The sequence below is a fragment of the Pseudorca crassidens genome, chromosome 8 (genome assembly GCF_039906515.1).
Source record: "Pseudorca crassidens isolate mPseCra1 chromosome 8, mPseCra1.hap1, whole genome shotgun sequence".
In the NCBI taxonomy this organism is placed as follows: Eukaryota; Metazoa; Chordata; class Mammalia; order Artiodactyla; family Delphinidae; genus Pseudorca; species Pseudorca crassidens.
The window spans coordinates 15018501-15031678 of NC_090303.1; the positions used below are offsets into that span (position 1 = coordinate 15018501).

Sequence of the window (13178 nt, forward strand, 5' to 3'; positions counted from 1 at the left end):
ATACCCTCAAGGTCCATGTTGTCACAAATGGCAAGATTTCATCTTTTTTATGGCTGAGTAGTATTCTGTTGTGTGTGTGTGTGCGCGCGCGCGCGCGTGTGTGTGTGTGTGTATACCACATCTTCTTTACCCATTCATCTGCTGATGGGCACTAAGGCTGTTTCCAAATCTTGACTCTCATAAATAAGGCTGTGATGAACACAGGGGTGCGTATGTGTTTTCAAATCAGTGTTTTCACTTTCTTTGGATAAATACCCTGAAGTGCAATGGCTAGATCATAGGGTAGTTCTATTCTAGACTTTTTAAGAAGCCTCCATACCGTTTCTCCACAGCGGCTGCACCAACTTACATTCCCACCCACAGTGCAGGAGGGCCCCTTTCTCTACACCTCGACAACACTTGTTGTTTCTTTGCCTTTTTGATAACAGCCATTCTAACGGGTGTGTGAGGTGATACCTAATTGCAGTTTTGATTTGCATTTCCCTAAAAATTGGTGACGTTGAACATCTTTACATGGCGCACACTCATTTTAAAGTGTAACAAAATGTAAAAGGACTCACCAATGTAGTTCTCAGGACATTTCAGAAAGAGGCACACAATTGGAATTTAAAGACTGTCATGTCTTTGGTCTATGACTGTTAATACACAGCAAATAATGGAAGGAAGAAACGAAAACTCAAAGTATGAAATAATTGTGCACAGACTCAGCAAACTAGAGCTTTCTAGAAATGTTACTGCCAACTAATACTTTTTGAAGTAGTCATTTAAGACAAAGCAACATAGTTATTAGTTGGTGCAGAAATCTTTAGTTATATAGCAGTGCCTGAGAAAGCATTTTTGAATGAAGGTCAATAAATTTTCCCACCTGAAAGAGCACCCATTCCCACCTATATCTCTTGGCTGATATAAAGATCAAATGAAACCATATACACAAAAGTGCTAAATTTTGATTTAAAAAAATTTATTCATTTATGGGCTTCCCTGGTGGCGCAGTGGTTGAGAGTCCGCCTGCTGACACAGGGGACACGGGTTTGTGCCCCGGTCTGGGAAGATCCCACATGCCGCGGAGCGGCTGGGCCCGTGAGCCATGGCCTCTGAGCCTGTGCATCCGGAGCCTGTGCTCCACAAGGGGAGAGGCCACAACAGTGAGAGGCCCGTGTACCACAAAAAAAAAAAAAAAAAAAAAAAATTATTCATTTATATTTTGTAACTTCCTAGTAAGAATAGGAATAAAACAAAGATTAAACCTAGCATCATATTTGGTTACTCTTGTCTATAATTGGATTTCCTCAATTTTGTAGTCAACACTGCACTAACAATTCTTCAAAGCATTGTCAGTGTTCATTATGAATAATTCTCTTTCACTACTCTAACTTGGGCACTTTGTCTTACTACTTAACTATGCCATAATTTGTTAACAGTGTACTTTTGCTGCTGGTGGTGGGTTTTTTTGTTTTTGTTTTTACATATACATGTATCTATTCTTTTTCAAATTCTTTTCCCATTTAGGTTGTTACATAATATTGAGCAGAGTTCCCTGTGCTATACAGTAGGTTCTCGTTGGTTATCCATTTTAAATATAGCAGTGTGCACATGTCAATCCCAAACTGCCCAACTATCCCTTTCCCCCAGCTAACTCTAACAGTGTACTTTTGTAGTTGTTGTTTTTGGCCGTGATCCTAGTTCCCCAACCAGGGATCGAACCCGTGCCCCCTGCAGTGGGAGTGTGGAGTCAACCACTGGACTACCAGGGAAATCCCTTTAATAGTGTACTTTTTAAAAAAATAAATTTATTTTATTTTTGGCTGCGTTGGGTCTTCACTGCTGTGTGCAGGCCTTCTCTAGTTGCGTCGAACGGGGGCTACTCTTCATTGCAGTGCGCAGGCTTCTCATTGCGGTGGCTTCTCTTGTTGCAGAGCGTGGGCTCTAGGTACGCGGGCTTCAGTTGTGGCATGTGGGCTCAGTAGTTGTGGCTCCCAGGTTCTAGAGCGCAGGCTCAGTAGTTGTGCCACACGGACTTAAGTTGCTCCACTGTATGTGGGATCTTCCCGGACCAGGGCTCGAACCCATGTCCCCTTCATTGGCAAGTGGATTCTTAACCACTGCGCCACCAGCGAAGCCCAACAAGTGTACTTTGAGCAATTTATAGTTTTAACAGCTTAAACTCATCAGACACACTAATGTAAAACAGGAATCTTGTTATGAATCAAAAGGAATGTTCACGTGGAAGTTCAAACAAAACGTCACATTTATAGTTTTTACAATAAAGAAAACATTCTTGGAATTGGACCTTGAAATAAAATATCTAAGAAGAAAAAAAGATATGCTAAGATGTACATAGGACAGCTTAGACAAAGTACTCTAGCAGATGGCAGAAGACAGAAATTGTACCCACTATGATAGCTATAATCAAAAAGAGGGACAATAACATACACTGGTGAGGGTGTGGAGAAACTGTAAACTGACCGTGGGGATGTAAAATGGCACAAGTACCTCAGAAAACAGTTTGGCAGTTAATCAAAATGTTAAACATGGAGTTATCATGTGACCTAGTAATTTCACTCCTAGATATATACCCAAGAGGAATGAAAACACATGTCCATGCAAAAACATGTACATCAACGTTTATGGCAGCATTATCCAATATAAGCCAAAAAGTAGAAACATCCAAATGTCCATCAACTGACGAAAGGATAAACAAAATGTGATATATCCACTGAATGGAACATTATTCAGCCATGAGAAGGAATGAAGAACTGACATATGCTAGAACATGGATGAACCTTGAAGCATTATGTTAAATGAAAGAAGCCAGAAACAGAAGACCACATATTGTATGATCTGTTTGTGGTATCCAGGAATGACCAGAATGGGCAAATCTCCACAGATGGGAAGTAGATTTATAGCTGTCTGGGGCTGGGGGGTGGAGGGAATCAGGAGTGATGGTTAATGAGCATGGGTTTCTTTTGGGGGTAATGAAAACGTTCTCAAACTAGATAGAGGTGATGGTTGCACAACTCTGCGACTATACTAAGAACCACTGAATTAATACACTTTAAAAGTAAATTTTATGGTATGTGAATTATATCTCAACAAATCTGTCATTTCAAAAAAAAATCCAGAGGGGCTTCCCTGGTGGTGCAGTGGTTGAGAGTCCGCCTGCCAATGCAGGGGACACGGGTTCGTGCCCCGGTCCGGGAAGATCCCACATGCCGCGGAGCGGCTGGGCCCATGAGCCATGGCCACTGAGCCTGCGCGTCCGGAGCCTGTGCTCCGCAACGGGAGAGGCCACAACAGTGAGAGGCCCGCGTACGGCAAAAAAAAAAAAAGAAAATCCAGCCTCCTCACCACCCCACAAATAAGCAAAGGACATAAAAAGACAACTCACAGAATAAAAAATATAAATGACTAATGAATCTACAAAAAGTTCAAATAGTTGCAACCAAAAAAACATAAACTTTAACAAAACAAAACACAAAAACGAGAATGGGTTAATGATCTGGGCCAAAGCAAGGACAAGAAGAGATAGGCAGAGCAAATGATCAAGTTTTATTTTATTCTGAGGGATCAAGAAAGCTACTAAAAGCCACAATCAGCAAATAAGAATCAATGAAGTAACAGACATAGAGAATTATCTTAGGTGTAGTGTACAGCCATATGAAATAGGGAGATCTTAGAGATTAAAAGGGTAGTGGGAAAGTTACCGATAATCCAAGCACTAAGAGACTATGGTTGGTGTCTAGAAACTTAAGACCTCGGGGGATAGGGATTTTCTGTCACAGACAAAATGTCTTAGGGATAAAGATGAAGGAAGACAAAACGTCCTCAGACTAAAAAGGGGTAGGAGAAGTAAGGCAAAAAAGAGGCAACAGAAAAGATCAGCCTCCTGCAAGCCCAGACATCAGGGTGGCAGCATGTAGCAGAGGGTGAGACCTGAGGATCTTCAAGGCAGGAGAGTCCCCAACTACCACCCGCCAAAGACTGAACTGTGGGCCAAGACCCAGTTAGAAAGAGGCAACACGGGGGCTTCCCTGGTGGCGCAGTGGTTAAGAGTCCGCCTGCCGATGCAGGGGACACGGGTTCGTGCCCCGGTCCGGGAGGATCTCACATGCCGCGGAGCGGCTGAGCCCGTGAGCCATGGCCGCTGAGCCTGCGCATCCGGAGCCTGTGCTCCGCAAAGGGAGAGGCCGCGGCGGTGAGAGGCCCGCGTACCGCCAAAAAAAAAAAAAAAAAAAAAAAAAAAGGCAACATGGGTCCCAGGAAAAGTGGAGATGAACAACTGGCCACAGACCAAGAGTACTACCTGGTGAGTGAGAGTTCCTCAACCTAGAGACCTACCAGCATTCATGGGACAATGAAGAGGGACTATAGTTATAGACTGGGAGTTGTAGGACTTCTGAGGAGGAGCTCCTTGGCATAAGGGACAAGAAATTAATACATATCATACCACCCAGCACTCCTGGGAAAGGAAATATTTAGAATGAATGAGACAGAAAACGGGATGTGGACTAGGAATTTACAAAATGGACCTAGATAACCTTGAAATTATAAGAATCTACAGAAAATATGCTACTTGAACTTTCTGGGTGAATTAGATGGCAGTGAAATGAAAATACTCTGCAGAACATGGGAGACTGAGCACAGGTGAGTGTGTGTAATTGCCGTGTGGAGGGAATGTGTGCAGGATGCTGGGCTACAGGTGATTTCACACCAACATATACCACCAGCCAGAGGACTAAATCTTTATAAATGAATTCTGGAGAAAGAACTGCCTCAAGGCCAGATGGACCGAGGCCCTACAAACTTGTCTAGAACTATCCCATAACTGTGTACCACGGGCCACCCCATCGATAAACTCATCTAATTACAAGCCTGACTTGCTATGTGACCTACAGACACAAGGACTCAAGCCATGATCGCATCAATACAAGGTGAGCCTAATTCATCTGCAAAGCACAGAAACCACTTAAAGACTATGAAAGCCTAGAAGGAAATAGATTTTCATAGACCTATGGCTGCTTTAGCCTAGAGAAGAAATGGAGGTCACCCCGAGGCACCCACGTCTGGCTGAGTAAAGATTATAGTGAAGTTTGGGAGAGGCAGGAACAAAATTCAGGAATGGTTGTATGAACTGGGAAACTACAGATCAATACCCTATCTTGATTATCATTATATCAATACTTTGCTGCTGCCCACTAGGAAATTCAACCTTCCTGCCGCTTACCATATCTATCTCTTACAGAAATAGTGAAGGACTTCAGTCTTTTTTTTTTTTTTTTTTTTTTTTTTTGCGGTACGCGGGCCTCTCACTGTTGTGGCCTCTCCCGTTGCGGAGCACAGGCCCGCACGCGCAGGCTCAGCGGCCATGGCTCATGGGCCCAGCCGCTCCGCGGCATGTGGGATCTTCCCGGACCGGGGCACGAACCCGTGTCCCCTGCATTGACAGGCGGACTCTCAACCACTGCGCCACCAGGGAAGCCCGGACTTCAGTCTTTGAAAGGTATTTCCCCAGTTAAATTAATATCTAGTACAATGTATATCCACAGAGAAGATAATACAATAAAACAATCAGCATCTCTATTAAAGATACTGTTATATTACTATTTAACATTGTTCTGGAGATAGTAATCCATGCAATTAGATAAGACAAACAGATGTAAAAACACTGGAAAAGAAGACGATAAAATCTCTATTTACAGGTGACATAACTGTATATCTGGGCCACAGAGAAGCAATGATAAAAGTACTGAAATAATAAAAGTACTTAAACAATAATTCAGCAAGGGGGACATCCCTGGTGGCGCAGTGGTTAAGAGTCCACCTACCAATGCAGGGGACATGGGTTCGAGCCCTGGTCCGGGAAGATCTCACATGCCGCAGGGCAACTAAGCCCATGCACCACAACTACTGAGCCTGCTCTCTAGAGCCCGCGAGCCACAACTACTGAGCTCATGCACCACAACTACTGAAGCCCGCATGCCTAGAGCTCTGCAACAAGAGAAGCCACCTCAGTGAGAAACTCGCACACTGCAATGAAGAGTAGCCCCTGCTCAACACCACCACTAGAGAAAGCCCATGCACAGCAAAGAAGACTCAATGCAGCCAAAAATAAATAAATAAATAAATATTTTTTTAAAAACATGCAGAAATTAGCAATGTTCATATACATGAATAATCAGTTGGTAAATATAACTAATAAGAAAATTCTATTTATAATAGTAACAACAAAAGATAAAACACAAAATACATAGGAATAAACAAGAAATGTTCAAAACTTATATGAAGTAAATATAAACCATTCTGCAGAGACAAAGTAGATTTAAGAAAATGAAAAGACATCGCTTGTTCTAGATTAAGATGTTCTAACACCATCAAGAGATCAGTTCTAGGTTATACAGTAAGTTTAATGTGACCTTAATAAAAATAATAGTGAGCTTTCTAATGGACTTGGACAAACTGATGCTAGAGTTCATACGGAAAAATGAAACACGCAAGACTAGTACGGAAAACACTGAAGAACAGGAGCAATAATGGGGAACTAGCTCTACCAGATATTAAATCATATACAAAGTCTCTATGATTAGAACAGTGTAGTACTGGTACATGAATAGTCAGACCATCCAAAAGTATAAAACATACCCAACTACATACAGAAATCTAGTATATGATAAAGGGGGCCAAGATTTTTTTTTAATTGAATGGTATCAGGACAACTGGACAGCCACGTGGAAAACATAAAATTAGCCCCATTCACACCATATATAGAAATGTACTCCAAATGGATCAGAGGACTGAATGTGCTCTATATTATAAATGAAACTGTATTAGTACTAGAAGAAAGCATGGCTGAATTCCTCTATAACCTGTGGGAAGTGAAAGGCTCTCTATGACTAAAAATCCAGATGCAATAAACTTAAGATTAATATACTTGACTACACAGAAACAAACTTTCGCAAGTCAAAAAAACACACACCACAATCAATGCCAAAAGATAACTGGGCAAAGTATTTGCAATATATATCAAAGTTAAATGACTAATATTCTTAAATATAAAGAACTTTTAAACTCTGAGAGGAAAAGACCAAAATTTATTTAGAAAGTGAGCAAATAACATGAACACTTTAAAAAATGTAAAAAATGGCCCTGAAACATATGAAAAAAATGTTCAATTCACTTGTGATAAGAGAAATACAAATTAAAACTAGGCTGAGATACAATTTCTCACCTATTAGATTAGCAGAAATTCAGCAGCTTGGCAACATGCTCTGCTGCTGAAGCTGCACCACTCATACACCACTGGTGGGAATTCAAAATAGTACAGCCCCACAGGAAGAGAAATTTGGCAAATCTAACAAATCTTATATATACGTTTATCCTGAAGGTATACTTCCAACAATACAAAGAAACAAAGATTTGCATTACAACACCACTTGTAATTGAAAAATACTGGGTATTACTTAAGTGTCCAAATACAGGAGAAATGGTTGAATAAACCGTGGAGTACTATGTAGTTAAAAATTAAAGTTACTCAATTTGTGTATTACTTTTTTCAAATAGTTACTAAATTGTCAGTACATAAATACTTATTAAGTTGTTTGGACCTAAACTAATAAATTAAACCATCAGATGTTTCTCCTAACCTAGGGATGCTGTGAAAAAATTACTGATATAATAAGGATGTAATGAACTGAGAAAGTTTGGGAACTTCTGATAAAGTCCTGTGAAGACTTTTAAGAGGGCATGTATACCTGGAGATACGCGGTTACTACAGACTGTGGTCAACAAAATTTACAATAGGCTAATGAAGTAACTGTCCATAGTAGTAAGTGCTATCACAGATTTTATGGCAGCTCGCAAGGGGAGCAACTAGCTCAGTTTTTTTTTTTTAATTTATTTTATTTATTTATTTTTGGCTGCGTTGGGTCTTCGTTGCTGCACGCGGGCTTTCTCTAGCTGCAGCGAGCGGGGACTACTCTTCATTGGGGTGCACGGGCTTCTCATTGTAGAGGCTTCTCTTGTTGCGGAGCACGGGCTCTAGGCACATAGGCTCAGTAGTTGTGGCATGTGGGCTCAGTAGTTGTGGCTCACGGGCTCAGCAGTTGTGGCACACGGGCTCAGCAGTTGTGGCTCGGGGGCTCTAGACCGCAGGCTCAGTAGTTGTGGCACACAGGCTTAGCTGCTCCGCGGCATGTGGGATCTTCCTGGACCAGGGCTCGAACCCGTGTCCCCTGCACTGGCAGGCGGATTCTTAACCACTACACCACCAGGGAAACCCTAGCCCAGTCTTGAAAGTTGTTTTTTGTTGTTGTTGTTTTGTTTTGTTTTTTTGAAAGGATGGAGTTGAGAGAAAAAATCAAATCAAGATACAATTTTTGAAGAGTTATAAGCTAAAGTGAGTTCTGAAGGGCAAGTAGGGGTATATTAGGCTGGGGGAAGGAGGAGTGGTTAAAAATCACAGGAAGAGGAAATGAGGGACTGAAAAAACGCTAGCATTCCAGAAGCCTGGATTGCTGGAACTGAAGACCCTGGAAAAAAAGAAATGAGGCTACAGAGTTAGGTAAGGAGCAGACCTTAAAAGTTTTTTTTATATATGAAATTAAGAATAAAAGGAATTTGGGGCTTCCCTGGTGGCGCAGTGGTTGAGAGTCCACCAGCCGATACAGGGAACACGGGTTCGTGCCCTGGTCTGGGAAGATCCCACATGCCGCAGAGCGGCTGGGCCCGTGAGCCATGGCCGCTGAGCCTGCGTGTCCGGAGCCTGTGCTCCGCAACGGGAGAGACCACAACAGTGAGAGGCCCGCGTACCGCAAAAAAAAAAAATAAAATAAAATAAAATAAAAGGAATTTGGATTGTATTAATTAGCAAGAAGGAGCTGTGAAAGGGTTTTAAGCAGGGGAGTATCGTGAATACTCTAACCAAGTGTGGAAAAAAGATTGGGTGGGGGGGACCCAACCAGAGGCTAAAAAGCTGCTACAATAATCCAGAATAGATCTAGACAGGGCAGCTGAACTAAAGCGTCTGCAATTACTCAGTAGTGGGGCAACCTCATTTTCAATGGATTACTATGCTAGCTTCTCAACCGCAAAAGAAAGCAACAGATTCCGTGGCTTCGAAGACTACGGTCATGATCTTTGTGGAAACTGGGGATCTTTGCCCCACCTTCACAATGTGTCTGGGAGTAGAAGTCGTTTCATAATCTTGCTGTGTTTTATTCTCCAAGATGACATTGACAAACCCTGATATTTAGTTTCAATAAGTGAATTCTGCGATGAAATTAGATCCCAGACTTCAAGGAGATTATGTGTGTCAAGGCGTTACGTCTGTCTACTGAACCTAATACAGGCCTCTAGCTGTGAGGGCCTCTAAGAATACTAACATGTTTTCTGGAAGCTTGCTTCTTGGCTTGTACAGAATGCCCTCTTGATGTCGAGGAATAAGTTTTCACCTTCAGGTATAATTAAATCAAAGATGCAAATTCTCTTCTAAAATTTACTCAAACATCTTTTAAGAACTCACAGAGCTTTAACTGAATTTTTTCTATATTGTAACCAAATCGTTATGAGTGCAATAGGGTAGTGAGAAAGGTGTTTTAGAGCTAAAAAACAAACAAACAGAAAAACACAAAGAATAACTGTTACTAATAGGGGCTGGAGAATAAGCTATTTTTAACTTGAGCTCTACACTTCTTTTTTAAACCAAGAGATGAACACATCCTTAGAATTAGGCCCATTGAAAAGGGCATTTTTTTTTAAAAAAAGTGCACAGCCTTGGGAAGAGTGAAGAGAATTCTACTGGCACCGAAGAGGAGTTAGACCCTTACAAGAATTCTGCCACCTTTAAGCCTCCATACTAAACCCAAAGAGAAAATAATATATGGTCTGAAATGGTAAAAACAGACCCATGTCTACACCTCTGCTTCTTTTCCACTCTCCCACAACCTCTCCCCCATGTCCTTCAGTCCAAGAAGAACTAAAAAAACAAGATTGCAGGAAAAGTCACTACAAACAGGTCTCCAACAGTCCTCTCAAATAGGGACTATTCAGGTACTTGAAAGGTAAAAAGTAATAATCAAACACCAAAGTTGAGTTCCTTATACTCTACTCTCCCAGGACACTTATATGAACAATGCCCATCCATTTTTTCATCGTGGCACACGCAGAAGGTTATAACATGTGGAAGGAAGGTCATAAACAGAAGACTGGCTGCTATCTGAGGCCACCTGGCCAGGGTCACTGGTTACCCCAGGCCCCATGTGATGGCCAAGAGTACTGACGAGATCAGTATCTTTGCTTTCTAAAAGCTCAGCTCAATCAGAATCGAATTCTTTTCTCAGTCTTTTAGGATTAATTGTAATAGCCAATGTTCTCAGAAATTGTTACTTTAAAATCCAGACCCTATTACGTACTAGTGGCCCAGCTTCCAGCAAATAACTTCCCTTAGCCTTAGTAAAGTATGGAAAAACTACCTATTTTGCAGCAGTAGTGTGGAGATTAAAAATTATAAGCTCTTATCACAGTGCTTGGCAGGAAATCAATGTAGGAGGACTGTTATTACCAAGAGAGTTGTTGAAATAAGGGAAATCTGACCTCTGTATAGTGGTTACGTCACTGAGATAAGAAATTACAGGCTTTACTCTCCCTAGTGTCTAAAACTAAAACATTTTATAAAACAGTGAAAACCATGAACTGTCTCCCTACTTCCTCAAAATCATAATCTTTTTCCCCATTAATATTCACAGCCTCTTATTCCAGTATTTTAAAAGTGATTGTCTTCGCAACCCATGTACAAATGCATATTACACTGACACATACATACACAAGAAGTGATACTGGTACATTTATCTATGTTCTGTAGAAGCTGAGCTTGGAAAACCAGTGTAGGACCAGACATTCGGAGACGAAAGAAGATATCAGCACTTTTTTATTTGAACCTCACTACAGTGAAAATAACCCAACCATCTATAGACAAAAATTATCTCCCCACACAAATGGTAGACAAGTTTCTTTCCTGTAATTAGCCCCTTTTCCCTGAAAAAGAGTTGTATGAAGAATTAACTGCAAAGAAAGTGTTGTATGAAAAATTACTTCAAAATAATTGATACAGATGACTGCATACTCAGCAGACACACTGGAGAACAGCACCTGGATCTCTGGAAAAAAGTGTTAAAGTGGTTACTGGTAAATCGCGTCAAGGTCATAAGAGGATGTCAAAGGACTTCATGTACCCGTGGAAAAAAATGAGCCACTATAAGCAATTCTGCAATGTACCACGTTATCTCAACAGTGGTAACTCCCAATTTCCTCTATTTGATTAAGATAGGGTATGGTTATCAACTCCAAACACAAACTTCCTATCACCAGGAAATCTCTTCTTGATAACCCTGGGCAAAAAAGCTCAAGTAGTAAACATTTAACACTGGAATATAAGTTATTATAATGCCCAATCACAATACCCCAAATATAATTTTAATCTTTCAGGGGAGGATACTTTTGGAAGGATGGCAAAGGATTCTTCTTGATTTGTCCTTTGACCGTGCTAAAGAACAGAAAGACAAAGCAAAATCTGCATCCAAACTGAAACAAAAACACAAACAAAAAAACCTTAGCCCTCCCACCCCCCCCCCAAATAAATGACTACTGGAAGGCAACTGTGAGATCACCTACACATTCATTCATTCACTGAAGAGCTGTGTGAATAACTTCTATGTTCTGGCCACATCGCATGGAAACACAGGGATGAGTAAGACATGGCTCCTGCCCTGAAGAAATTTGTAATCTAAAAATAATGTTTTCAGAGTCACAGGAGTCATTTTATAATAATATTGCATTAATAGAGACAGAAACATAAGCGAATAAGACATATTTAAATACATTAGTAAACATAAGCTAAAAGGAATACCTTTGGTGAAAACTGAGTTCACTAACGACATTTAGTATATACTTTTTGAAGCATGATTAAACTTGTAATTTACTTCCAGGACAAGAATTAACTCATGACACATATTTTATAATGATCTCCCGCCCTGTCCCCCTCCCCGTGGCCCCCAAACACAATTCGTAAATTAGGTGCTTTTCAGCTTGACAGGCAGGGCGTGGCCCTGTAGTTCTCGTACAACCTCAATGACACTTGGATGAGCTCTCGCAAGTCTGGACATTCAGGTTTCCGAGAAAAGGCCAGTCAACTCCCTAATTCTCCCTAAACCTTGAAACAACACTGCCACCTCTCTGCGCCGTCACCCCCGCCCACTTACACACATATCCCTTGCCTAAAGCACACAAATCACATCTTCCACTTCTGGAAAACCTTCAGGAACGAACCACGGAAGAAACACCTCCCTCACTCAAAATATCCATATTCTCGTCCGCGTTTCAGAGGCTTGATTCCCGATTATTGGCTAAACCTGTGCAAGAGCCCAGGGCCGGCTATTCAGTTCAGTGCGGACCATCTAATGACTTCCACCTGAAACAGCTATTCCTTTAACTGGCACAAAACCCTAACCGAGACGCTTAAAAAGCAACTGCTCGCACACAGACAAGGAGTAAAAGAAAGGAAAGGAGGGGAGAGGGGCGGAGTGAGGCGCGGGGACTGCGGCGACCGGTCCCCCCAGGTTGCGGGCACCGCCCAGGCGGGGACCTCGGCGCGGCGGGACAGAGATGCGGGGTGACCTTCCGACGAGGCCAGCTCGACGGGGTGCCGGGGTCGGGAGACCTCGCCGCAACTGTCCGCTCTCGGGAGTGCACTCGCTCGCACAGCGGCGAACCCGGCGCCCCGGATTCCAGCCCGGGCTCGTCCCGCAGCTGGTTCCCGGGGAGCACGCAGGAGGTGCAATTTCGGCGTCCGGGCCCGGCGCCTGGGCCTCGGCCCGCCGCCGCCCAGACACACCCCCGCCGCCGCCCCGGCGGCCCCAGCCCCTCCCCGGGCAGCCCGGGCGGGCATAGCTCACCTGCACCGCAAGCCGGTTCACCGCCCCGCGGGCTCCGGAAGCCGCGGCTGAGCTGGCTCCAGCTGGAGAGTGCTCGGCCCTTGTCGTCCAGGAGGCTCCGCGCCGGGAGCGGCAGAAGGAGGAGTCCGACAGGAGGCGGTGGAGTCTGGGCGGCAGGAGGAGGCGGAGGAGGGCTCGGGGCGCCCCGCTCTCTGGAGATCCACCCTCCTGCTGGCCGCTCTGCAGCAGCAGCCG

General features: G+C 43.0%; 1 protein-coding gene across 3 annotated transcripts in view; it reads right to left on the bottom strand.

The window, feature by feature from the left end:
* Window positions 1–13178, bottom strand: part of RALA (RAS like proto-oncogene A) — a 76734-nt gene extending 63556 nt beyond the window's left edge. For 2 of the 3 annotated variants that reach the window (XM_067745869.1, XM_067745868.1), the window contains exon 1: window positions 12945–13178. The gene's annotated coding sequence lies outside the window, so the exon portion shown is untranslated. The remainder of the gene's footprint in view (window positions 1–12944) is intronic. The other variant, XM_067745870.1, reaches the window with a different exon arrangement.